The following is a 27,229-nucleotide window of genomic DNA, read 5'->3' on the forward strand; positions in this document are numbered from 1 at the left end:
AATGGTCACAGAGTTGGTCAGGATCGACTTCCTTAGGTGAATATGAGCTTCTTGAGGAGAAAGACAGTCACTGTTGTCTCATGTCCCAACTACTCAGCCTGGTGCCTGAGGGCACCCAGCACAGACCTAATCTAGGTACAGAGTTTAATTGTCACCAATTGACAGTGGATTTTCTTTCCTTTCTACCCCCAAGTCTCAGGATTAGGGGATCCTGAATTAGAACTGGAAGCCACCTGCCATCTGTTCCATCTTGGCCAGCCTCCAATTGTTACAAGGGAGGCAACAAGATCCCAAGAAGGGAAAGGATCTGTCTGTCCCAGTCCCAGGGGTTTCTGGAAAGGCATAAGGCTAAGCTGGGAAACCCTGTGATCTCCAGAGCTAGGTTTCTGACCTTTGTGTCACACAACATTTCCAGTGCGAATGAGGGATATGTCCACCATGCAACATGTCTAGTGTGGGTGAATGATGGGTCTCAAGGAGAAGAGGAGAGCCCAATCTCCTGCCCAGCCTCATCATCCAGAAATGATTTGTGGAAAGAGAGGACCAGAAAGAGTGGGCAGTGTCAGGGCTATGAGGGAGGAATGAAATAGGACTATGGAAGTACAGAAAATGACTCATTGTTGGCCTAGCAACTTTGGGGGACAAAGGTGCCCCCTCTCATAACTCTGTGAGGGACTGTCTGAGGAGCTTGCTGCCTTCTTTCTGGAGTGTTTGACAAAAGGGAATATTCGTTAGTATTCATTCATCAAACTTAGCTTGTGTGGATCAGACTCTGGGGATTGGGGCTTATGATGGGAACAGCCAACCCCTAATATTTCCCTAATAGAGAGCTTACAAGTGGCTTCCTCTTTTCCACCACTCATTCATGTGTGTGTGTGTGTGTGTGTGTGTGTGTGTTCTCTTTCTGATAGAAGTGCTCACCTCCATGGCCCAAGAAGACAATTTCTTGACCTTGCTGGTCCTGAACAGTGCTAGCCATGCCAGGGGATGCAGGGAGGAGGGCTGCCTTCTCACTCCTTGGCCAGGAGTTCTGGGATCTAGATTGCTTCAGGGAAGGGGAATTTCTGGGAGCGCCAAACTTTCTAGATGGAGAAGATAGCCAGTTCTGTGAGAAGGCACAAGTAGAGACCAGAGCTATGCTAGGGCCAGGTAGTTGGATTCACATTCAGTCCCCTGTGACAGGATTATTCCACAGGGAAAGTTGGGGTGCTGGGCCACAAGCCCAGTGTGGGCTTCTCTTATCCCAAAATCCAAATCCTTAGAATAGTATCAGGAGATTAGTCCATTAGGACATTAGTCCATATGAGGCCCTATTTGGTGGTGGTGGTGAGGGAAGTCAATGGGATTAAGTGACTTTCCTAAGGTCACACAGCTAGGAAATTGTGTCTGAAGTGGGATTTGAACTCAGGTCCTCCTGTCTCCAGGGACAGTGTTCTATGCATTGTGCCACCTAGCTGCCTCCAGATGAGGCCCTATGGCATGAAAGCAGAACTTCTTGGGGAGCCCCAAATTCACTTCCTTTACAAGGAGGCCAAACCACAGGATGGAACTTAGATGGAGGCCTTTAGGATCCTGAGGAAATGCCGAAGCCTGTGAATAAGGAAGATAAATCTTTTGTTTGCTTCTGAGCTATTGGGAAACCTTTCTGAGCTTTCTTCCTTTTCCTGGGATCAAAACAAAGGCAGCCCTAAATCTGCTCCTTCAGTCTCCCTGTTTCTGTCCTCTCTCTCTGCCTCCATCTGTGTGTCTCTGCCTCTGTACCCATGTCCAATGACATATAAGAGTTGGGGGTCTCTTGCCCACATCTGTGGAGATCTTGACATAACACATATATGAGCCAATGAATGGAAGGGGGGATGGGGAGATGGGGGTTGAGTGGATAAGTGGATAGATGGCTGGATGGATGGTTGGAAGGATGGGTGGGTGGGTAAAGTATGAATAAACCACTTACTAAGTGCCTCATCCTGTGCTAATCTCTGGGGGTGCAAATAGAAAGTCAAGGGGGCTCTGCTTACTCAAAACTCCTAGTTTAATAAGGGAGGGGGACAGCACTCTGAAAGATTTCAGTTCAGATGGAAAGGTCTCACAGTCCTAGGATAGAGTGGCAGAACACATTAATATCTCTTCTCTAATGATATTTCCACTGATCACATCCTCTCATTTTCTGACATTGAATCATGGGACAGGGACAGGGACTTGTGACCAGAACTTCTTTCCTCATCCTTTTGGTGGCTATGGCTGCAGCCCTGACCTGTCTCCACAGGTCTGGCTTCCTAGGACAATAGCTGAGGGTGCTAGGCTGGAGAGGCGGTATTCCCAAGGTCTTTGGGCCACCCTGGACCCAGTGACTGTATTTTCTTTCTCTGCTTTGCAGGTAACTATCTGAGCTCCCTCTCCAAGGTGACTTCCTATCAGCTCCAGATTCCATCCAAGTCCTCCCAGTCTTCATCCTTCAAAGCTATCAGAAAGGAGAGGTACTTGGTGCCATATGAACATAAGGCTCTGGCCCTGTTCCCCAGCCCCAGAATCTGCACCCCTCCAACCTTCATGGAGGCAATTGTGAAGACTTCCCCAACTCATTAAAGGATCATCTACATTTCTGAGTAGCCAGGAAATCCCTTGGTTCCAAGTAGACACCTTGGGAAGTCTTGCCAACTCTGTCAGGCTCCTAAGATGTTAGTGAATGAAGATTTATTCTTTTGTGTCTTTGAAAACTAACAGAAGTGTGGCATAAGATGTAGCTGGCAAAGGGAAAGTACCCACTGGAAACACCTACCAACCAATCATGTTGGAAGGGCCCAGCCCAGTGGTGGCTTTGACTCCACATCCTGCACAGGACCCAGAGGAGCAGGGAAGACAATCACAGCCTGTTTGGGAAGGCATCCCAGGGACACATTTCTTTACCTTGTTGATGGAGCACAGTTTCCCCAACCAGGTGGCAGGCAAGGAGATCAGGGACATAATTCTTGATATGCAAAATTAATTTGGGGCCATTCAATCCACTGCAGTCTTCATATGGAAGAGGGAGCATTCCAGCACCTGGGGACCGCCACCTCCCCCACCAGCCTCAGAATGTGTGGACGCCTCCTTCGCTCTGATGCTTTTCCCTCACCAGCTGGAGAGAAGACTCAAAATAGCATAGCCGTGACAGAATAATGAATCCCCTGATCTTGTAGGGCTGGCACAGGGATGCAAGGAACTCATTATCCCAGTGTGAATAGATGAGCAAAGGAGGAGGGGCCAAGCACAGAGGACAGGCTGGGAGAAGCCCCTCATGGGCTGCCCAAGGTAGATTGAGGACTTCCCCGGTGAAGGCTGGAAGACGAACTTCACTCTGGCCTTTCCCTTTGCTCACCTATCTTTTGGCTGCTATGATGGTTTCCTAATGAGTCTCATTCTGACTCCTTTTCCTAATGTATGAGTACTTTGATGCCCAGAGTCATATGAAGTGGTTCATAGGGCAAGCATTCTCCCACTTTACAGGAGAGGAAGTTGAAGGTCAGAGGCGGGAAATGGCAGAGCCAGAATTCAAATCCATTGGATTCCTTAGCCAAGGCTGCTTCCATGCTTTCAAGAAAGTCTTCCTCCCACCAATAAGGCCTCTTGGGACCTGTGAGCCACACACTTGCTGTATATACAAAAGGCCAGAGAGAAGAGACAATGACTCTGCAGAGGGTCAACGACTCCTGGATGGAAAGGCTCTCATTTTTCTTTTCCTTCTTAACCAGATTCATGCTGTCTGCTGTTATCACCAGGTGCTATAAAAGCACAGTTCTAGGCTCCAGAACCGTGCTCTGACTTCAGCAAGGAAACAGATACAAGCTCAATTTCAATAGCTCTAGAAACTGGGGGCAGCCCAACTAGGCCCAGGTAAGTCACTGGCACTCATGCAAGGCACATCTCTTCCTGTTGCCCTCTCTCCAAGCTCTATTTGCAACAAATCAGTATAGTATAGGACCTAGTATAGGATCCAGTATAGGACCCAGCCCACATAATTCAGTGACAGCATAAGGGGAGGAACCCAAGGACCAAATTCAGGGGCCTTGACTACCCCATACCCTAAGCCTCTTTCACTCTCTCCCCTGCAATGACTCCAGTTACATCACTTTCCACCAAACCACTGACATCTTGGAAGCTACAAAGTCATCGACTTCATCCAAAGCTCTCCCGGCAAGTGATGGAAACACTGACTGTCCTCACTCCATACATAGTTGGACCAGCACTTCTACTTCTAGCTGCCTAGTCCTCAAATGATCTCACACTCTACAAATTGGGAAGTCCAATTTAGAGCCAGTGTTTCAAGGGCCCCATTGGCAGGTAAGGGTTTTCCTTAGATTTACTATTGTGAATGTGAAGAGCAGTCCTTTCCTCTTGGGAGGACTGGATTGATAGGGCTAAAGAGCTCATGCTGAATTGGGGAGCATGAAGGGCCACAGAAGTGCCTAGGTGACTCAAGTCTTTTCTGAAAAGGGACCTTTGCCCCTTCAAGCCCCAGAATGACTAAGGTACGGGCAACCAGCTGCTGCCCCAAGCCTTAGAATGGAAGCTCGTCCAAAGCCTGTCTTTGTCCTTACATTGCTCATGGTTTTCCTGACTGGGGCCACACAAAGTCTGGTCCCTCTTCTATAAGACATCCCTCCAAATCCCCATCTTCTCTTCTCCAACAAAATCTCCCCAGAACCTTTAAGAAACCCTCCTACAGCATGATCTCTAATTCCTTACCATCCTGGCAATCTTCCTTCTCTAGACACATTTCCTATTGCCTGGATAGAAACCAGAGTCAAACAGAATATCCCATCAAGTCCAGTTCTCTCTGCAGTTGAATGAGGGAACTAGGAAGAATTGTACCTTTTGTTTATTTATACTTTTAAAACAAATCAACACCAACCTTTCCTGGTTGCCTACTCTGGGCAATGCCCCATACCACGCGCTGAGGAAAATGGCTCCGATCTGACCCATTCCCACAAGGATGTTGGGCAGCTCAGAGCAGTCAGCCTTGACATGTCATGTCTACAGGATTTCGAGGTTGCAGAATCTGGTATTGGTGTTGTTGTCCCGTTGTCTTAGTGATGTCCAAACACATCAATGACCCTATTTGGGGCATTTCTTGGCAAAGATTTTGGAGTGGTTTCCCATTTCCTTCTCCAGCTCATTTTACAGATAAACATTTCCATAACATAGTATAATATAAAAAGGTTGCACATGAAATTACAAATCTGTTATGTATAGCTTTTAAATATGCAATAATGTGATTCTGTACATTCCTTAATTCCCTCCCCCTCCCTGATATGGCTACCATTACATAGGTAAAATCATTCAGTGCATATGGCTATTTATCAGTTCCTTCCCTGGATTTGGATAATATCATCCTGCAGTAGATTTAATTGATCTAGGGTAACTTCCAAATGGTGGGAGAAAATTAGGTATACAAATATATTTTAAAATCAAATGACTATAGATTATTCAGCATCTCATGATATGTTTACAACATAAAAAAATCATAAATAAATGTAAATAGGAAGAGAGAAACCCACTTTTAAAGATAGTAGTTAATTGAAGATACATGAGTGAAAATTCAGATCTATATGGAAATTAAGTAATAACTTCCTCATTAACTAGAGAAAGGGGAAATCATAAAAATTAATATCAGCTTCAAAAATAGCAATGAAAAATTTTCAATTCAAAAAATATGTATTAAAGGTCTATAGGTGCCAGACACTTTTCTAAGCCCTGGAGGTAAATTTTAAAAGAGAAACAGTCCTTGCCCTCAAGGAGCTTCTAATGTCATGAGAAAAGGTGACTGAAAATGAGAGGGCCTCATGGGGTTTTGGCATTGGCCATACTGTTCTGTGGAGTTAAAGCCAAGCAGAACAGCTGTTGGAAAATGGAATTGGCAGGAAGGGTGTGAACCCCCTTTAAAGGAAATTTAAAATTAAAAGAGTTTCATCCGAGAGATGGCTACCATTACAGCTCCACCCCCTAGGCCTCCAATCAGAGGAGAGGCCACAGAGGGAGCGTGGAAAAGTAGGAGGATCAAAACCTGAGTCATTTCGGGAATGTAGGTAGAGCAGTCTTCAGAGGAAAATCTTTGAAACCTTTGAAAATGTATATATCAAAATAGAAAAAGAAAGGCTCATCACAAACATGTTAATGCCATCAGACCAGGTACAGAAATAGAAATTCTGAAGATTACAGATGTGAGCAAATTTTAAAGTAGAGTTGATGAGAGTTTTTAAACAAAGGCATGAATTTTTAAGACAAATAAATTGATAAACCGTAAGGTAATATAATAAAGAAATAGAAGGGGAAACCAAAAAGCCAAAATTTAAAAAGAATTAAAATGCAATTCTTAATAAAGAGGGAATTATAAGAAACAACTATATATATATATATATATATATAAATATATCTATACACACACATGTGTATATATATATATATATATATATATATATATATATATATATATATATGCCAGCTACACTGAAAATCCAAAGGGATTAGTTAGTTACAAAATAAAAAATAATCAAATTAACAAAACTAGAAATGCAGATCTTAAAATAATTTTATGTTAAAAATATAAATGAAACAAGCCATGAGTGAAATAGAAAAGGGAAAAAAATCTTATCTCACATTAATGATTTTAAAATTGAATTATTTCATTTTTTTAAAGACAATGCCTCTCACAAAAGAGCTTCCATACATGAGGACAGAAGACATTAGACAATATTAGTTTTATGAAATAAATAATTTGCTAAAGCAGGTAAAGGAAAAACTGCACCTGAGGTCAGCAAGACCCAAGCTGAGACTCAGACCCTCGCTAGCTTGTGACCTTGGGCAAGTTCCTTGACCTCTATCTGCTGTCATTTTATTATTTGTAAAGTAAGGCTAAAAATAACCCCTCTCTCTCCCAGGGTTCTTGGAAGGATGAAATGAGATACTTTTAATGTTTTGTAAACTTTAATCACTACATAAATGTAAGCTGTTCCTGTTATGATTGTTTTCTTAACTACTTCATTGTTCATCAGTTCTTTCCATGTTTTTCCATATTTACCATATTGTCACTTCTTACAGCATAGTCTCATTCAGTCACATGCCTGCAATTTGTTTAGCAATCCCATAATTTTGGGCATTTACTTTGTTTCTATTTCCTTCTTAATGCAAAAGCTCTACTCTAAATGGTTTGGTCTATGTGGGGACATTCTTATCAATAGTCTTCTCAATGTGTCAATGCTAAGCTAATCTTAATACTTCAACCACACTTGGGAAAGATTGCAGGCAAATGGAAAAGGAGATAGCAGATGATAAGATGGATAGAGAGTGACATGGAAATAACAACATGAGCATGGAGAGACTTTAGATAAGGGCCCATGGGATTATAAAAAGTCTGATATGACTAAACAACAACCAAGTCTAGGGTCTTGGTCAAAAGATTTGCATATTTGAGCAATCCATAGTCATATGAAAAATTGCTCTAAACCATTTCTTATTACAGAAATACAAATTAAAGCTTCTCTGAGGTGCCACCTCATACCTCTCAGACTGGACAATATGACTAAAAAGGACAATGATCAATGTTGGGAAGGATGTGGAAAATCTGGAACACTAATACATTGTTGGTGGAGCTGTGAACTCCTCCAACCTTTCTGGAGAGCAATTAGGAATTATACCCAAAGGGCAACAAAAATGTGTATACCCTTTGATCCAGCAATATCACTACTGAGTCTATACCCTGAAGAGATTATGAAAAAGAGCAAAAACATCACTTGGACAAAAATATTCATAGCAGCCCTGTTTGTGGTGGCAAAGAATTGGAAATTAAGTGAATGTCCTTCAAATGGGAAATGGCTTAACAAACTGTGGTATATGTATGTCATAGAACACTATTGTTCTATTAGAAAACAGGAAGGAGGGGAATTCAGGGAAGCCTGGAGGGATTTGCATGAACTGATGCTGAGTGAGATGAGCAGAACCAGAAGAACATTGTACATTCTAACAGAAACATGGAGGTGATGATCAACCTTGATGGACTTGCTCATTCCACCATTACAACAACCAGGCACAATTTGGGGCTGTCTGTGATGGAGAATACCATCTGTATCCAGAGAAAGAACTGTGAAGTTTGAACAAAGACCAGAGACTATTACCTTCAAATTAGGGGAAAAACCTGTTATCTTATTCTGTAATTTTGCTATCTCTTTTACTTTATTTTTTTCTTTAAGGATATGATTTCTCTCTTATCATATTCAACTGAGATCAATGTATACCATAGAAACAATGTAAATACTAACAGAATGCCTTCTGTGGGGGTGGGGAAGGGAAGCAAGAATGTGAGGGGAATTGTCAAACTCAAAATAAATAAAATATTTCTAAATAAAAGAAAAAGAAAATAGCAATACAATAGCTTTCTGTCAGATAAAAAATATGCATACCTGAGTCACTTTCTTTGTTATAATCTGAATCACAAATGGTTGTGTGGTTTCATGGCCCCATTTCCTATGGTTCCCTCTCTAGCATTGATAATTCCTATCAGGGAGTCCCCCACAGGGTTGTTTGGATTTGCATTTCTATTATTGGTGATTTGAATTTTTCTTTCAATTAGATATATATAGTTTTAAGTTATTCTTTTGAAAAGTGTTTGTTTATATCCTTTGACTGCTTATCTACTGAAATATGGCCGTGTGGAGTGGCTAGGTGGTGCAGTGGGTAGAGCACTAGCCCTGGAGTCAGGAGGCCCCGAATTCAAATCCAGCCTCAGACACTTAATAATTACCCAGCTGTGTGGCCTTGGGCAAGCTACCTAACCCCATTCATTGCCTTGAAGAAAAAAGAAAGAAAGAAAAAGAAATATGGAAGTGCATGAGGTATACAGGGAAAACTAACAATTCTGATGTGAGGGCTTGTCAAACCCTTATTAAGGGTTACTCATCTAACTGTTGGTGTTCATCTTCACTCTATTCTCAGTTGTGGTTCCAAGAAGCTCTAGCCTATATAATGGCCACACCCTAGGAAAACCTCAGTTGACAGGTTAAACCAGACTGAGGGTAACCAATAGGCCTCAAACCTGTCAGTGAGTTATGGGGGTGTCTACCCCAAGTCTATGAAGGCTTTCTGGAAAAGAATGAAAAGATGAGAATAATTTGTTTAAATTAGCTGTGAAGGCAACTGAAGGTTTTATGGGGTGCTTAGAGCTCAGTCAGGCAGGGAAGGCACCAAGATCACCCATCACCAACTCTTGACTTGACTCTGGCCTTTAATGATTGGAAGAGAGAATGAAACTCATAACTTTGTAAAACTCTGTCTTAATTAAATCCAATTCACTCAAAGTCAAGACATCATCCTCTGATATCATTGGTCCTCTTCCAAAAAGGCCAAACAGCACAATAATATTGAAATATGGCTTGTGATCTTATCAAGTCAAGCATGTAAACAGAAACTCAATCCTTGCCTTCAAGGAACTTATAGTCAAATTGAAAAGGCTCACACCTAAAAACAAGGGAAAAAGAGACAAGGGAAGAAAGTACTCATGGAAGGTGGGGAAGGGGAAAACAGAGAAAAATCAAAGCATCAGAAGTGGAGCAGAGAGGAATGAAGTTAGGAATGACCTGAACCTTCAGAAGCCCCCAGGGGTAGAATGTTCTACCAGTAAGGAGGGAATGTCCAGGGTGAGAAGACTTCTATGGCAAGAAAGAGAAAGTCTTGAGAATGAGGAAAGCATCCTGGTGATGTGTATACACATGTGCCCTAGTCCTAGAATTCCCTTCCACCTATCACTGGTTCCTGACTTCCTTGAAGTCCCCTTTCAATTCTGCCTTCTTGCTTTCAATTAGTCCCTTATCTCTGGGGGAATAACTCTAATTATTATTATCTTAACCTGATGATTTATATGGTTTCCCCTTAGACTAGAAGTGCTCTGAGAGTAAAGACTGTCTTCTGCCTCTCTTTATATACCAAGGGCTAGCACAGTCCATGGCCCATAGTAGCTGTTTAATCAATATTTTTTTTTACTGCATATTTTCTTCTGTTTTTCTCTAATATTGTTTTCCCCTCCTCCAATTAATATTGTGTCCCTCTTTCTATAAGAGGACAAGACTTTATCTATACAGTCTTTTTAACTTACCCCTCAACCTTAAATTCTCCCAAATTTTTACTGTTTTCCCTAGCTTTAGAGGTTTGCTTAATTCCTTTTATTCCCCTTCCATTTATTTAGCTCTCTAAATCTTCCCTTGTTGTTAGGTAGTCCAAAATTGCCCTTCAATTTGTTTTAGTAGTCTTTTATTTCCTTGTACCCTTTTCTTTAAAAAATTATATATTTCCCTCAATCACAAAACTATTTTCTTCCTTTACATCTCTTCTAGATTTTTACCCTTTGATTTGTAGCACTATACCTACTTATCTCTCCTTTAATCTTCATGGTCCTACCTGTTTTAAAGTTTTTCTTCTTCTAAGTAATTTCTATGTCATTGCTTTATAAACCATGTCCTCTGCCACTTTCCTTTTTCTGTTGCACCTTATACTTAAAAATATTCAGTCCTGTAGCTCCAAGGTTATAAACCCATGGTAGGAATCTTCATATGTCTTTGATTACTGCAGTGTATTGTTGACCTTCCACCTAACTGAATCATTTCCCCTTGAAAGCTCTTCCTGGAATCCTTGACCCCTCACTTCACACTCTTCTTGTCCTCTGACAGAACCCTGATCCCCCTTCATCAGAGACAAGATTAAACACCATATCTTTGCAGATTATTCCCACTGTAACATTCCAATTTATCATAGAAAATTTCTCTTCACCATGAAAACATTCATCAGTTGTTCTCCCTCTCTTTGCCACCTCTACTGAAATAATGGTGAGGGTCTTCCTTCCCAAAGTAAAACATTCTATTTGCATCACCATCTTTTCCAGTTTTTCCAGCAAATTAGCCCTATTATTCTCATTCTTGCATCTTTGTTTCTCTCTTTATTGGCTCTTATTCTGATGCCTATAACCATCTTTATGCTTACCTTATCCTTAAAAATTTCTCACTAAAGCTAACTATCCTTCTATGACTTTTTTTATAGTAAAACTGCTAAAGAAACTTATCTACACTTGTTACCTCTACTTCCTTTCCTCTTACTCTCTTTTAAACCCACAGTAGTCTGACTTATAGCCTCATCATTTAATTGAAACTACTCTTTTCAAAGTTACTGATTATTTATTGCCAAATTCACTTTTTTTACAATTTTCATCCTTCTGGACTCTCCCTATATAGCACTGGGCACTGCCATCTGTCTGTTCTTTCTGCCCATTCTCTCTTCTCTGGGTTTTTGTGGCATTGCTTGTCTTGGGTATCTTTCTAGTCCTTAACTGTTGCTTTGCCATTTCCTTTGCTGTATTTTTATTCAGACCAGTCAGACACTAGCAATGTCCTTCAGCTATATCTCATCAGTTCTCAGGGGGTTCCAATATCAACTTTAGTTTACATGACTCCCAGTTAGACTTAGAAAGCCCTTGCCTCTTTACTGATCATCACCCGTCATCTACTGCTATTAGACATTTTCAAATGGATATCCCATGGGTATCTCAAAAGTTAATATGAATAAAACAGAATTCATTTCCCCACACCCACCCCATATCTTCCATCCACCCTTCTTCCTAACTTTTATTACACAAAGACACTGCCATGATCCTAATCATCCAGGAGGATAGGGTTCATCTCATGTTTGCTCTATACTCTCTCACTGCCCCACCCAGTCCTCACCTCATATCCAGGCTGTTTACAAAATTACTTTTCTTTCACAAGATTTCTTGCACCTCTTCCATTCTCTCTACTCAGAAACTCATCATAGTCATTCAGACATTTCATCTCTTCTCTGAATCATTTTCTAGGAATTTCTCTGTCTCAAGTCTCTTCTCCCTTCAATTCATCCCAGAAGCAGCTAGCTTCCAAAATGATCCTCCTAAAGTACATATTTTCTCATACCATATCCTCCCGCCCCCAAATAAAGTTCAGTGGCTTTATATTTTCTCCAAGATCAAATGTGAATCCTTTGGCCATTTGTAGCCCTTTACAACATACCAGTTGTGATTTTCCTTTCCAGTGATTGCAAACACCATTCATCTCCATGAATCCCAAGGTTCAGCCATCCTGGCCAACCTGCTTTTACTTTTACAGAATGTTCCATTGAACAGTGCTGTGGCCCCTGCCCCAGAAATGGAATGTTCTTCCTTCTCACCTCCATCTCCTGGATTACCTTCTTCTGCAAAACTCTGGGCTAATTCCAAGTTCTACAAAAGACTTTTCCTGAACATTTACCCAATTGCTAGGATCTTCCCCACTGCAATTACCCACTAGTGTCTCTTATTTCTTACCTAACTACATTCTTTTTTTTATTAAATATTTTACTGATTTTTCCAACTACAAGCAATGGTAGTTTGCAACAATTCTTTTTTTGTAACATTTTGAGTTCATTTTTCTCCCTTCCCCTCCCCTGAAAGAAAGCAACTTAATATAAGCTATACATGTATAACCATAAAAATAGATCCATATTAATCATGTTGTGAATTATGGGGAAAAATCAGAGAAAAATTCAAATGGGAAAATTTCAAAGGGAAAAAAAGACAGAATACATCAAGACAACTTTTGAAAACTAAAGACAGCAAGCTTTGATCTGCATTTAAACTCCACAGTCCCATCTCTTAATATGGAAGGTATTTTCCATAAGTCTTTTAGGATGTCATTGATTATTGTGTTGCTGAAATGAAGAAGTCCATCATAATTGATCATCATGTGCTTAGCATTCTTCTAGTTCTGTTCACTTCACCCTTCATCAGTTCATGCAAGTCTCTGCAGGATATTCCCTCATGATTTCTTATAGAACAATAGTGTTCTATCACATCCATATGCAGTTCCTTCAGTGGTTCCCCAATTGATGGACATCCCCTCAATTTCCAATTCTTTGTCACTATGAAAATAACTGCTATAAATATCTTTGCACATTTGAGTTTTTTTACCCTTTTGGGTGATCTCTTTTGGATATAGATCCAGGAGTGGTATTGCTGGGTCAAAGGGTAAGTAGCCTTTGGGTATAATTTCAAATTGCTCCCCAGAGAGGTTAGCTCAGTTCTCAATTCCACCAACAATGCATTATTGTCCCCGTTTTCCCACATCCCCTTCAATAATGTTCATTTTTTTAAATCATATTGGCCAATCCGATAGACAGGAAGGGATACTTCAGAGCTGTTTGAATTTGCATTTTTCTAATCAATGAGGATTTAGAGAACAGTTTTAGTGAACTTTCTTTAAGATTGTATTTGCAAAGCATTTACTCTCACAGCAGCAACCTGCTATGGTGAGGAGAGCTGAGCAAAAGCTAAAGAAAATCTACCTCTCTGGACATAAGAAGACAGACAAGTTAAAATATCATATTCCAATCCTCAATCAATAGCAAATCATTTGTCCTCGAATGACCCTTAGTTTTCCTTTCTGGAAAATGTAGACCATTCTATCAGCTCAGAGAACTATGCTGAGTTTCAGATGAAGCATTTTATAAAAAGGGTTTTGTTCACCTCAAAGTGCTACAGACCTCTCAGGTCTTGCCATCTGCTCCATTTACTATCTGTGCTCCAATCTCCAATGCTGCTGCTGCTTACACACACACACATACACACACACACACACACACACACACACACGCACACGCAGAATTCCTAAGGGAGCTGTCTTGAAATGTTTGTCCAACTTTCTCAGCTCATTCCCAGAGGCTAGAGTGAAAGCAATAAGGGCGTGCTATCAAAAAATGCAATATTTCTTTAGATGAAAGGGAAAATCAAAACAGCTTCTGAATATGTGGCCCAAAGTAGAATGGGCTGCCCCAAGAGACAGTGGCAACCCCTTTCCTTAAAGGACTTCAAGCAAAAGCAGGAAGTATCCTGGGCAGACTAGTGCTTCCACATGAGTAGAACAAGATGACAAGATGGACAGCTCAGAAATCCTGTGATCATGAAGATCACTACATTGCTACATGCACACCATTTCACAGTACCATAGACTCATAAACTTAAAAGCTAGAAAGAAACTTAGAGGTCAGTAAAAGTTACCCTCAAATTTTACAGAAGAGGAAACTGAGGCCTCCCAAGGTTACATGTCTTGCTTAGTCAATGGAAATAGACCCTGAATGACTCAATTAACAACTTAGTCTATTTATCCCAATGTTATCGTCTGATCTGGCCACTCCACTTGTCACTCTGCCAAGCACTCTGCCTGATGGATCCTGAAGCAGAGCTGTGGAGCCAAGCCTGGCTAAGCATGCCAGCTAATTGACTTCAACACAAACAAGATCTGGCTTCATGGGTTTCATAGTTGGGAAATAGCAAAGCATTACCATGGAGATTTGGATCCACTACCTTCCCAGCTAAATAAACCCATGAATAAAATGACAAGAGCAGCATGATACTGTTGGAAAGTTGTTGAAAAGAAAGGTTAAAACAAATCTAAAGTTTCTTGATTTGTACAATTTGACAGACTTCTATCCATTAAAGGCCCGTTACAGGATTGTCTTCAATGAGGTCCTTGATGTCAAAGTTCTTATGGGGAAAGGGTGGAATTAGAAGGAGGTGACTACCAGTAGATTTCTGAAGACAGAAGTCTCTGTATATTATGCAGTTCCAGATAAAGCATATTTGTCTCTGGTCATCTAAGATACCTCAACAATCCCCAGCTCTCCCCTCAGGTTTGCCAGATAAAGTTACCCCCCATTCAAGGTCCTAATGATCTTTTCTCAGGCCTCATTCTCCTTGACTTCTCTGTAGTCTTTGTTGCTCTTGGTTACTCACTCCTCCTTGACTTTCTGTCTTCTCTAGATTTTCAGGCATTCCTCTCTCCTGGTCTCCTATAAATCTGTCTACTTCCTCTCATCTCCTTTGCTTGAACTTCATCTGGATCATATCTTCTAACCATAGGTGTACCTCTGGGTTCTATACTGGGCCATCTTCTCTTCATCTACTCTACTTCATTGGTGATCTCACCAGCTTTCATGGATTTTATTATCATCTCTATGCTAATGATCTCTGCTGACATCCAATCTCAAAATTCCAACTGACTTTCAAAGGTAAGCTGGCTGCCCAGTAGATATCTTTCATTTAATATATTTGATACTCATCTTTCCTCTTAAACCCTTCCCTGTTACTGTTGATGACAACACCATCCTCCCAGTTGCCCAGGATCACAGCTTAGATATCATCCTGCATTCCTCACTATGTCCTACTCTCCATGACCAATCTCATACCAAAGCTTATGGATTTCATCTCTGCATTATCTTCCCAATATGCCCTTTCTCTCCTCAGACACTGTCCCCATCCTGGTGCAGGGCCATATCCCCTTATGCCTGGACTATTGTCATAATTGATGGTGGGTCTACCTATCTCAAATCTTTTTGATTCCAACCAATCCTCCATTCAATTGACCCATTTTAGTAAAGTCTGTCCATGTCAATACTCCCCTCTGCTGTCATGGCTCCCTAATACCTCCATGGTCAAATACAAAAATGTTCTTTTTGGCCCTCAAATCCTCCATAACTAAGCCTCCTCCTGCATTTCCAGTCTTCTGCCACCATTGCTAACATGTAAACTTTAATTGAAGGGCACTGGCCTCCCAGCAATCCCATGACAAGAGGCTTTAAGTGTTTTTTAGTTCTGTCTATTTTCTCTGGCCATATCCCATGTTCACAATGCTTTACCTCCTCAAGTCTATCTATTGACCTCCCTGCTCCTTTTAAGTTTCAAATGACTTTCTGAATTCTACAAGAACCCCTCTTCATTCTGGTGTTTTTCCTCTGTTGATTAATTCCTATTTAGGCTGTTTCTATATTGTTTTAATACATATGTTTGCATGTTTTTGCCCCCATTGAATTCTGAGCTCCTTGAGGGTAAGAACTGGTTTTTACTTCTTTTAGTTTCCCTAGAATTTAGCACATCATAGATATTTGGTACATGTCTACTGACTGATGGAAGGAAATCTGTGAGTCTACAGCAACTCAAATTCATAACTCTTGAACCCCTGCTGATATATTTTTCTACGCACGTCAACCTGAGGACATAATTTAAACAAAATCATTTAACAACATACCACAAAAAGAGAAATTACAAAAATAATTCCTCTCTAAACCTGAGGTTTATTTTGCTTCCATATAATCAATGGAAAGAAGAGATAAATGTATGGAATAACCATGAGGGGAAAAGCATGTCTAGAGGACATTGTGATTGCAGCAAACATGGAGCAGCATCAATGGATTCTGGTGACATCATTGTATTAATCTTTATTTGGCTTTCAATATTCCTGGTGTCACCTTTCAATTCCACCTAGAAGTTGGTGGACTTTCTGCTTCCAACTTCTCACTTCAGAATAGAAGGGCCTCTACCATATCGCTTCTAGTTTAAATCTCAGAAGATTTATACCTTCTTCTAGAAAAGCAGGGTACTAATTCAGCCAATGGAGGAGAGAGCATGAACATTCTTAGCGTTTTCTTCCATAGATTTAATTTATCAGTTCTTAGAAACTTAGTTGCATTTAATGTATCCTCTCTAAAAGGAGAGTTGCTGACCTAGAATCTAAGTTCTTTGAAACACAGGGAAGTCCCTGTTAACTGATCCTCATAGCCCTTTTACTTACCAAGGGCTAATCCTTTCCTAGAAGCCTCATTCTAAATTAGGATTAGACATTCATTGTTGTTCCATGATTAATGTCCAATTGCTCCCCTTCCAATCAACTTCCAAAAGTGGGATTCCACTATTTTCTCAATCCATGACTATTTTTACTTCCCATTAAAATAAATAACTTGACATCCCATGCCAATGAATGGTGTGGAAACATTCATAGAAATAAAGCTCATTCCAGGGGACAAGTTTGTTTTCCTTTCTTAAAAACATTCCTGGGGCGGCTAGGTGGTGCAGTGGATAGAGCACTGGCCCTGGAGTCAGGAGTACCTGAGTTCAAATCCGACCTCAGACATTTCATAATTACCTAGCTATGTGGCCTTGGGCAAGCCACTTAACCCCATTGCCTTGCAAAAACCTAAAAAGAAAAACCATTCCTGGTGTAAAGATGTACACGTGGCCAATGACAAGCCACCTTCCACCTGTCATTCTATAGAGACACATTTATGGGTACATTCTGACATACTATCTATAATTGTATCTCCTCTTTATATCAATAGGTTCTTATCTTAAGGGTCTCATTCCCCTACACTCCAACAGAATGTTCTTCTTGGAGTGGGAGCTGAATAAATATGGTTGTGGGAACAGGCCAGACGTGTCCTGGGCCCATCCTTCCAGTTACTGGAATTTGGAATGAATGACTTCAGTGACCTTCCCCAAAAGTCACTAGGGATTTCTTATCTCATAATTCCCATGGATAGCAGGGATATAGTTTCTGGCAGAGTACTATCAGTCTCCAAAGAATAAAGACTTTTAAAGGTGTGAGTGAAAGGAAAGACCAATCTTAGTTAACCTCCCTCCAAAGACTTCTCTCCGGCAGCTGATTCCTGTCTTCTGAAAACATTAAAATAGAAATCCTTGCTAATTAGTACCCCTGAACCCAAGAGGCATTGGTGCTATACTTCCGAATGCTTGTGTCTGTTACTTTTCTCTAGTGCTGTAGGGAGAATTTGTCAAGAGCCCATTGGAACAATGGTCTCCTTACAGGTCACTGGATGTACCAGAACTGAAAGTGACAGCAGAAGCTTTGGTCCCTGAGATGTCCTAGTTAACAAACAGCAGCATTTAGAAAGTCTGTGGGCATTGTACTTGCTAGAGACAATATTTCATACAAGAACTTTCCCTGTGGCAGTGAATGTGTGAGACAGATCCCCGAAGGGTCTCTGCAAAAGGAATAGCTGATGAGAAGAAAACCGTCTATTATGCTGTTTGCTCTTGCCCATTGGCCCATGTTAATGAAAGGGTATTGCTCATTCTTTTCAACATGCCTCAGATCCCTCCTAATTAATACGTAGTCATGATTACTTGGGAAATGTGGAGCAGTGCTTAGGAAGGCTTTTAATCTCAGCACCATATATCATGTTTCAAATTAAATTACCAAATTGTAAATGTATGATATGAATCTTGAAGCATCTGTTTCATGACCTGCTCTTGCACTCATTACTGTTCATTCAAGTCGCCCAACTCACATGGTCAATATCAGGGTGTGGAGAGGAAATGGTTCCACTGTTTTAGGACAGATCTTCCCCTGATCCTCCTCTATTGTTCTCAGCCATCACATCAGGTTCCATATAAGCCAAAGGAACACATCGCTTGTTCCACTGGGGGAAAAGTATGTGACGCATTGGTAAGGAGAAATGCAAACATGTAGAAAAGAGTGAGGATGAAGGCTGGAGTGAGGTGGAGAATCCTGGAGAAGGTGAAAGGGAGGACAATCATGGAAGCCAGATTAAAAGGGAGGAAAAGAGTGAATGAGGTGCTAAAGATGAAGCTGCTTCTACAATTCTGGGTAAAGGAAGTGCTGAGCAGGGCAAGCAACAGAAAACAGGTGTCCTTAAAAGGCTCAAGTTTCAACGATCCCCACCTGCCAGCAGAGTGGAGCCACCATAACCGAAGAAGAGAAGGCAGCTGGCCTTGTGGTAAACTGCCTGATTGATCTATGTGATGGTGAAAGGATCTACCCTAGATCACAGGTGGTTGCTGCTTTAGACCAACAACAGTATGGATAGGAGGGCAGGAAGAAAAAGGGGAGGGATGGCCCTGGGCTCTACTCTGGCTTCACTTCCAGATGAATATCCTTTGGGTCTTTGTCACTCAGCTTACACATCCATAAGAACCATCATTCTTGTCCTCTATATTGAAGAGGCTTCCTAGAAAGACTTAGGTGAGAAGGAACCATATATATCTACATTATATACATATACATATACATATATGTATACACACACACATATATATATACATATATATGTATGTATGTGTGTGTATATATATATATATATATATATATATATATATATGGTGAATGATGCTGCTGAATGATAATGCTGGCAATCTATTCCCAGGGGAAGCCCAACAACTTGAGCAGTAATTGGCTCATTTATGCTTTTCCTAGGGATAGAGGGAAAAGGAGCAGCACCTGCTGAGCATTCCCCAAACAAGATTTCTAGCTTAGCATCTTCCAGAACTGTGGCTTTGATTAGAAACTCTCCCTCTTCTTAGAGTGCATAGATGGACTCCTTAAGCCAAATGCCTAGACTTCAACATTGACTTGAAACAGCAAACTTTTGATCATTGATTATTCATATTGTTAGTTCCAGAATACTGAGTGCAGAAAATGGATGATAAATGCACACTGGTCCTTGCATCACTTCTATCCCAGCTCTGATGTGTTCTACCTGTGTGGTCTTGGTGGAATCACTTAACCAACCTTGTCTCAGTACTTTCATCTGCGAAGGGGGTTTGGAAAAATGGCCCTGAGATCCCTTCTAGCAATAGAACTAAGATGTTATGGTTTATTGTTGTTAAATCATGTTCTACTCTTCTTGACCCCATTTGGGGTTTTCTTGGCAAAAATATTGGAGTGATTGACTATTCCTTTCTCCAGTTCATTTTCCAGATAATGAAACTGAGGCATATCAGGTGAAGTGACTTGCCTAGACTCATATAACTAGTATGTGTCTGAGACTGGATTCAAACTTAGGAAAGTAAGTCTTCTTGACTTCAGACCAAGCACTTTATCCATTGTACCATTTAGCAATATGTTGTGATACTCTCATTGTATTGTCCTGTTTGGCTATAGTCTGGATTTTCTCCCTAGCCTGGAGAGGACATAAACATTGCAGTCATATGTCTAATGTGATTGAAGAAAGGTCAAGGGAGTTCCTCAGTTCCAGATGCCTCCCTCACTGGTCCTAGTATTCAAGTGTCCCTACTTCAGGGCTAACATGGACAGAAGTCTAAAGTTCTGTCATACTTTTAGAAAGTGCTTGGACAGTAAGGTATAATATCTTAACCTCTACCATCCCTTTTCCCCTGAGCAGATAGCTAGGCTTCTCAATGGTCATGCCACCTTATTCAGTTTATTCTACTGGTTCTTCCCAAACCTGAAAGGTTCCAAATTCTGGACTAGTTAGGTCAATGATTGTCATCACAGCCTCAGTTAGTCCAAAGAAGCTCATCTGATTACCAAATGGGTGGCTCTGAGGTCATGGATGGGCTAGATCTACTCAATAAGACCTCCAGATGGCACTACCATGCCTCAGCTGAATTTTGACCTGAAGCTCCCCTTGGTGCCTATGTTTCCCTGGAATATCCCTCTCCCCTGCAGGCCTTTCTCACTGGGTGAGTTCCTTCTAAGTTGTTTTTTTTTAGAGAAGGTCTCAAGTTGGCCATTTTTCCTTACTCTCCCTGCTCTGCTTCTAGTTCTCCAGATGACACCATGTACATTCATTCATCCTTTTCCACTCTTCTCTATCCTCCTTTTAATTCTTTTCTGCAAATTAGATTGTAAGCTCCTTGAGGGCAGCTTTTGCTTGATGGTTTTTCCTCAGTCCAACACTATGATTGATACAACCAGGGTTTAATGAATAATTGTTGACTTACTGACTGACACCTAATAAGACCTGAAGAGGTTATTATTTGCTTTGATGGAAGGAAGAGACCCTTGAGGAAAGCACCTAGGAGCAGGAATCAATTAGTGAAACAGATGGGCAGCAGCAGCCTAGAGAATGAAGGGACAGAAGCTTGGGGGGAGAGAGAAAGAGAGAGAGAGAGAGAGAGAGAGAGAGAGAGAGAGAGAGAGAGAGAGAGAGAGAGAGAGAGATCACATCAATAGAAAGCCAGTGTCAGTATAGAGAGGATGTCTACTTGGGGGAGTCCCTCCGTGTAAGCATGAAAGAGAGGGATGTCTCTGGGGAGGTGAGAGGATGAGGAAGACACCCTCCTAGCTCTCTATCCTTCTCCTTGAGAAAGCAACACAAAACCCACAAAAAACAAGAGAACACATATGAATCTTCATTGGAATAAGCATTGAATCAGAATTGATTTTAAAGGAGATTGGGGGTTTTAGTGTTTGAATGTATTATAGCTCTTCTTAGGTCTTTTTTGTGCCTCATCTACTTCCAGAAAAGTATTCATATGAGATGCAGTCAGCTTGGAACCTGGGCATGAAGTTAAGCAGGTTTCTTCTAGATTCTGCCAAAGCAAAGGCATTGCCTTCAGTGGAAAGGATGACTTTGTAGGTTTTCAAGGATTTCAAGCTGGAAGATGAGTCCAAGTCCAGCAAGCCTAATACTCTCATTTTGCAGATGAAACTTAGCTAAGGCCCAGAGAGGCCACCTAGGCAGTGAGCAGAAACAGAGGGATACAAGTCCAATTTCTATGACATCTCATCTAGTGATCTTCCTCCTGTCCCTGAGGGCCCCTCTGCTGTGGGGGCCAGAGTCTCTCTTTCAGGAAGTCAACACCAATGCATCCAGAAGCTCAGCACCATTACTTAAGGAAGCTTTAGTCTTCAATTCCAAAATCTCTCTCAAAGAAAGTCTTGATTTGAGAAGTGTATCATGAAACATCATGAGACAGGCAAAGAAAAGAGACCCCAGAGATCCAATACACAGCACCCAATCCTCTACCCAACACATGCTTGCCTACCCACCACACATAGACACTCACATAGCTATGTCCTCATCTTCACAGACACATACATCTCACACATGAAAACAAATATATCTACACAACAGTCTGAAATAATAAGATGAGAATGCAAGTGAGAGGAAAAGAGGAATAGGTGATGCAAAGTATGTGGCATCTCAGAAATGAAGGCTGGAAAAAACTGATCTCACTGTTGTCCCTTCAAAACACCCTTTGCAAGGGAGCCCTGATCACCTCTTGCTCCTCTGGCATTTTTCATTTCCTTAGCATGTTCTCAGTTCTTTCTCTTTGTCCCCAGATAAATAGTTCTTCTCCAACTTTGCTGTTTACACCTTTGAGAAATGTCTCAACAGTCCTGACCTCCCATTAATCATTTCCAAGCAAAATGATCAAGTGACATTTCCTTCCTTTCATATTTCCCTTTAAGTCAAATCCTTCACTCCTCAAATAGTTTTTCTTAATCTTCACAGAACTCCCTTCAGATTCAACAAGCAAGTGTCAAGTCTACTCTAGTGTATGTGGCGTTGCTCTGGAGAGTATCCAAGATGGAATAGGAGGTGCTACCTTTAAGAAGCATATATTCTACCATACTTGGGGGCTGAGATGTTTGTGGAAGGAAGGAAGGAAGGAAGGAAGGAAGGAAGGAAGGAAGGAAGGAAGGAAGGAAGGAAGGAAGGAAGGAAGGAAGGAAGGAAGGAAAGAAGGAGGGAGGGAGGGAGGGAAGGAAGAAAAAGAAAGGAAGGAAGGAAGGAAGGAAGGAAGGAAGGAAGGAAGGAAGGAAGGAAGGAAGGAAGGAAGGAAAGAAAGAGGGAGGGAGGGAGGGAGGGAAGGAAGAAAAAGAAAGGAAGGAAGGAAGGAAGGAAGGAAGGAAGGAAGGAAGGAAGGAAGGAAGGAAAGAAGGAGGGAGGGAGGGAGGGAAGGAAGAAAAAGGAAGGAAGGAAGGAAGGAAGGAAGGAAGGAAGGAAGGAAGGAAGGAAGGAGGAAAGAAAGAAAGAAGGGAGGGAGGGAGAAAGGAAGAGAGAAAGGAGGGAAGAAAAAAGAGAAAAAGAGAAGGAAGGGAGGGAGGGAAGGAGAAAGGGAAGAAGAGAAAAAGAGAAAAGAAAGAAAGGAAGGATGGAGGGAGAAAGGGAGATAGGAAGGGAAGGAGAAAGGAGGAGAGGGAGGAAGAGAAGAAAGGGAAGGTAGGAAGGCAGGAAATGACTATTAAGTACCCATCCTGTGCCAGGCTTTACCAATATTACCTCATTTGGTCCTGGTACGATTTTATTGTTCAGTCATGTTCTACTCTTCAAGACCCTATTGGAATTTTCTTGGCAAAGATATTGAAGTTTGTTATTTACTTCTCCAACTCATTTAACAGATGAGAAAATGAAGACAAATGGGATTAAATGACTTATTCAGGTCACACAGAGGGTTTCTGAGGCTGGATTTGAACTCAGGTCTTCCTGAGTCCAGTCTGGTCATTATACCTCTTAGGTGATGTTATTATTCATATTTTACAAATGATAAAAAGGAATCAGTAAAGGGATAAGTTATTTGCACATTAAATTGTATGGAATTATAAGTTGTGTGACCAGGGATGTGACTAAGGCTGGATTTGAATTTAGGCCTTTGAATCCAGACCCACTGTTTTATCCACTGCATCACCTATCTGCATCTAGGGTTGTTAACGTCTAGTTCCATTCAGGGAGAAGGAAAGTCACAAACTTCTTCCATGAGATCAATGCAGAACCATTTGATTCTCTCTCACTGGGGAGCTTACCTCCACTTGCTTGTAAGGTTAGCCAGGGGCAGCAAGCATGGCATAGCACAGGAGAACTCCAGAGAAGGTGTCCAACCCTGAGGCATCTCTAGGGAATGTTAGCATTCCCAAATAACAGGTGAACAAAACTGAGACCCAGAGCTTAAGTGAGTTACCTAGAATGACACTATCAGTGGGTCATCTAGGGAGGGTTTCAGTTCAGGTTTTCCTGATGGCAAGTCCAGAATTCTACCAAATAGGTCTAGATTCTCCAAGTGCTGTGGAGATGATCAATAAAGATATGACACCAGGGGTCTACCTATTTTTAGATTATGCATTTATCTATTTATCTAGTCGTTGCTTATTTTCTTGTTTGTCACTGAGAAAGCCCCGTTGGATTCTTTATGGTAATGCCTCTCCAGACTTGACCCTTCCTTGTTCCCATTTTAACTAAAGAAGATTAATCCATCAGTCAGTCTGTCACCAGGTATCAATTAAACCCTGGCTCAAGGGGTCCCAGAGACAAAAGTGACACACTCCCTGACAATGTGCACACATGTCATTACAAGGTGATGTTGGAGAAGTAGTAGCATCAGGGAAATCAGGAAAGGCCTTGTGAGGAAGTTGGTGCTTGGGCTGAGTCCTGCAGGAGACTGAGGTTTCTAAAGACAGAGATGAGGATGGAAGGCATTCCAGGCATGAAACACTGACAGGACAAAGGTAAGGAGAAAGGACATGAGGGACCCCTCCTTTACTGCCTTGTCTTTGAAAAGGGCAAATAAGAATTTAAAATAGTGAACCAAGTATAATGTGTACATCTGAGTGGGGAAACACTTATCAGAAGATAGAAGCTGTCAGCTTATTTGAGGGGGGGGTTGTGGGGATGGGGAGTGGGAAGGGGAGGGAGAGGGAGGGAGGGAGGGAGGGAGAGAGAGAGACAGAGAGAGACAGAGAGAGAGAGAGAGAGAGAGAGAGAGAGAGAGAGAGAGAGAGAGAGAGAGAGAGAGAGAGAGAGAGAGAGAGAGAGAGAGAGAGAGAGAGAGAGTATGCACTATGGGAAACAGACCAAAGAGAAAGAGACAAAGAACCAGAGAAAGCTTTCATTTATTACATGTTTCCAAGTGCCAGGCCCCAGAGCTGGGGATGCAAATATAAGTTCCACCTCATGGAGCTTCCATATTAATAGGAAAGACAGCACCTAAAGGACTTGGCAGAGCAAGGAGGTTGGTGTTGAGGAAAGGAATCAGAAAGTCAGTGGGAAGGGAAGATGACAAGCCTGACTCAAAATGCCACTCTGAATACCTATTCACCCATCAGTGTGATGGAAAGGATACCAAGGCATAAGGTCCTCATTTTTGAAGGGCTTCAAACAAACTCTCTCACCACTTCTGGAAGGCGGCAAGAGGGCCAAAGGTACCAAAAAATCCAAGCTTCCTCCTGGTCTCCAAGATCTAATCTAATTTAGAGAGGCTATGACTCAGAGCACTTCACATTTACCTGGGAGGTAATCTAATTCAATAGCCATTCTTGGCTTATTCAGTTCAATCCTCTCCTTCCCATAAATACTTTCTACATTTTAAATATGATTGAACAGAAAGTCGAGGATGACCTTTTTCAGACCCGTATAGAAGTGATTTTTTAGATGCAAAGGCTTCGCATTCTCTCTTCCTTCCCTGGGAACTCCTTACAGACTCCAATGCCTAGTTATTTCTTCACAAAAGGCAAAATCAGTAGATCAGAAAATTGAGGAAATTTTCCTTGACCAAAGTGAGACTTGATATGCATCTTAAGAAAGGAGAGGTTTTGGATTGACCAAAATGCACTAGGTGGGAAATGTCAGTGAGACTTAAAAACGGACCCAAGCTAAAGATCAAAGGTTTGGCTAAGATAAAAAATGTCCTTTGCCCACATATACAGTGGAAAACCTCCTCTCTGGAGTTTATAGCTGACTGAATGTCAACAGAAAATACCTTTAAGGTCAGCTAGTAAGTACATTCTCCAATTTCTAGATGATGAAGCTGAGATTCTCATGACTTTAAGGAATCCTATGGTCTCAGAAATGAGAAATGAAAGGAATTGGATAGCTAATGACACAGTAGAGGGAAGAGAGGATGTACAATGGTGAGTTCCTGTTCCAAACATGGCCAACAGATGCTACTAAGAGATGGAGACATGTGTTAAACTAAGAGCTCTTTATGGTTCCCTGCACCTTTTGAATGGGATCAATCCAAAGAAGTCTATCCTCTGAAAGATACAGGTGCCAAACATTAAAAGAATATAATTAATATGATATAATGAATTTAAATAATATAATACAAATCACTTTACCTTTCTTGTTACCCTGAGTACTCTATGATTAATTTTGTCCTCTCTACCACTTCCTTCAACCAAGGAAGGTACTATTAAGGGATGACTTAGGGTTCCTGGAGGTGGAAGACCACAGGAAATGGAAGAATTGTCATGACTGTTCATGCTCAGATTTAATTCACGTGTTCTTTCTGTGTTTTGTGCTGTTCAAATTAAATGAACCCTGTCTTCTACTTGTTTCATTGTTAGTCTGACTGCTTGCATGAGAGTTGAGGGTCATTTAACCTTTCTGCAGAAACCTAGGCAAAAGTCAAATTCTGATTTTCCCTGGGAGATGCTGACTAATTATGAGCCAAAGCATGATCTGGCTTTTACTCATTACATGTGACACATTTTTGGAAACAGAGAATCCTTTCTAGACCACAGGTCACTTCTATGTCTAGATTGCCAACTTGGCCATTTTTCTTCTAATGAGTTCTTCTTGTATATGTCCCTAATCTTTTTGACTAATTATTAATGTCCAAGGAATGTGAACTAAAAACTTAAAGTGAATTGCCCCTTCCTTCTCCTTCCTTTCTCCTCTAGTGAAAGGTCCTCTACTAGAATCCAAGCAGTGAAATTGGAATGATCTACCTAGATAACTTGGGATTCTGGTCCTCTGTACCTTCTCAGCTGACCACAGTCAAGACCCAGCTCACCCATGGGGAGGCTTCCCTGGGGCTTCCAAGAGGAAGGATGCTCAGGAACTAAAGGCCCAGAGCTCAGAGACCCAGTCCAGGCCCCTCTGCCAAAGCAGTCATTGGGAGACAATGACTAAAAGATGACTGCCTCATTCCAGTGTCCTTCTAACTCTGAGCCCCAGTGAGGATGTAGCTTAGAAGATACAGTTTGGATTGCCTTGGAAATGAGGATCAGCCAATGAACTGGTGATAGGTTTGGAACACTGTCCTCTCTTTGTTAGGGTCTCCTGCCAGAGGAAGGAATCTGGGGAGCTGACACCACTGGAAGCCAACACAGGTGCCAGAGACACAGGGGCTGACTGCCCCTGAGGTGAACCCCATTAATAGTACCTATACTTGTAACTGAGATGGAGCTTAGATGTCATCTAGTCTAGCCCTTTTATTTCCAAGATGAAGAGACTGAGTCCCAGAAAAGGGGATGAGCTCTTCCCAAGTCATAAAGATAGGAAGTTGCAGGCTTTCCACTTCACCATCCTATCCTAGTCAAAGGAACTCACAAAAAAAGAAGAACCACCCCCCCCCAAAAAAACCTCCTGTGATAGCATTTTGGGTGAATAGTTGTGGGGGGCAGTTCTAATTATTTCTAAGAATTAGGAAATTGAGTCCTGGATCAGGTAACATGCACAGTCCTTTGCAAACTTTAAAGCACTAAGGAACTGCTAGATACTTATTATTAGAATTATGAAATATGAAATTCATAAAATTCTATACCTGGAGGTCCTGTTAAAATATTCAACTAAGCATGATATTTCTCCCAGATCTCCCGACTTCCTCATTTCAGTTCTTGAGGCTACCATCCTCCACGTCACAGGAAACCCT

Source organism: Macrotis lagotis, chromosome 8 (genome assembly GCF_037893015.1).
Source record: "Macrotis lagotis isolate mMagLag1 chromosome 8, bilby.v1.9.chrom.fasta, whole genome shotgun sequence".
Lineage (NCBI taxonomy): Eukaryota > Metazoa > Chordata > Mammalia > Peramelemorphia > Peramelidae > Macrotis > Macrotis lagotis.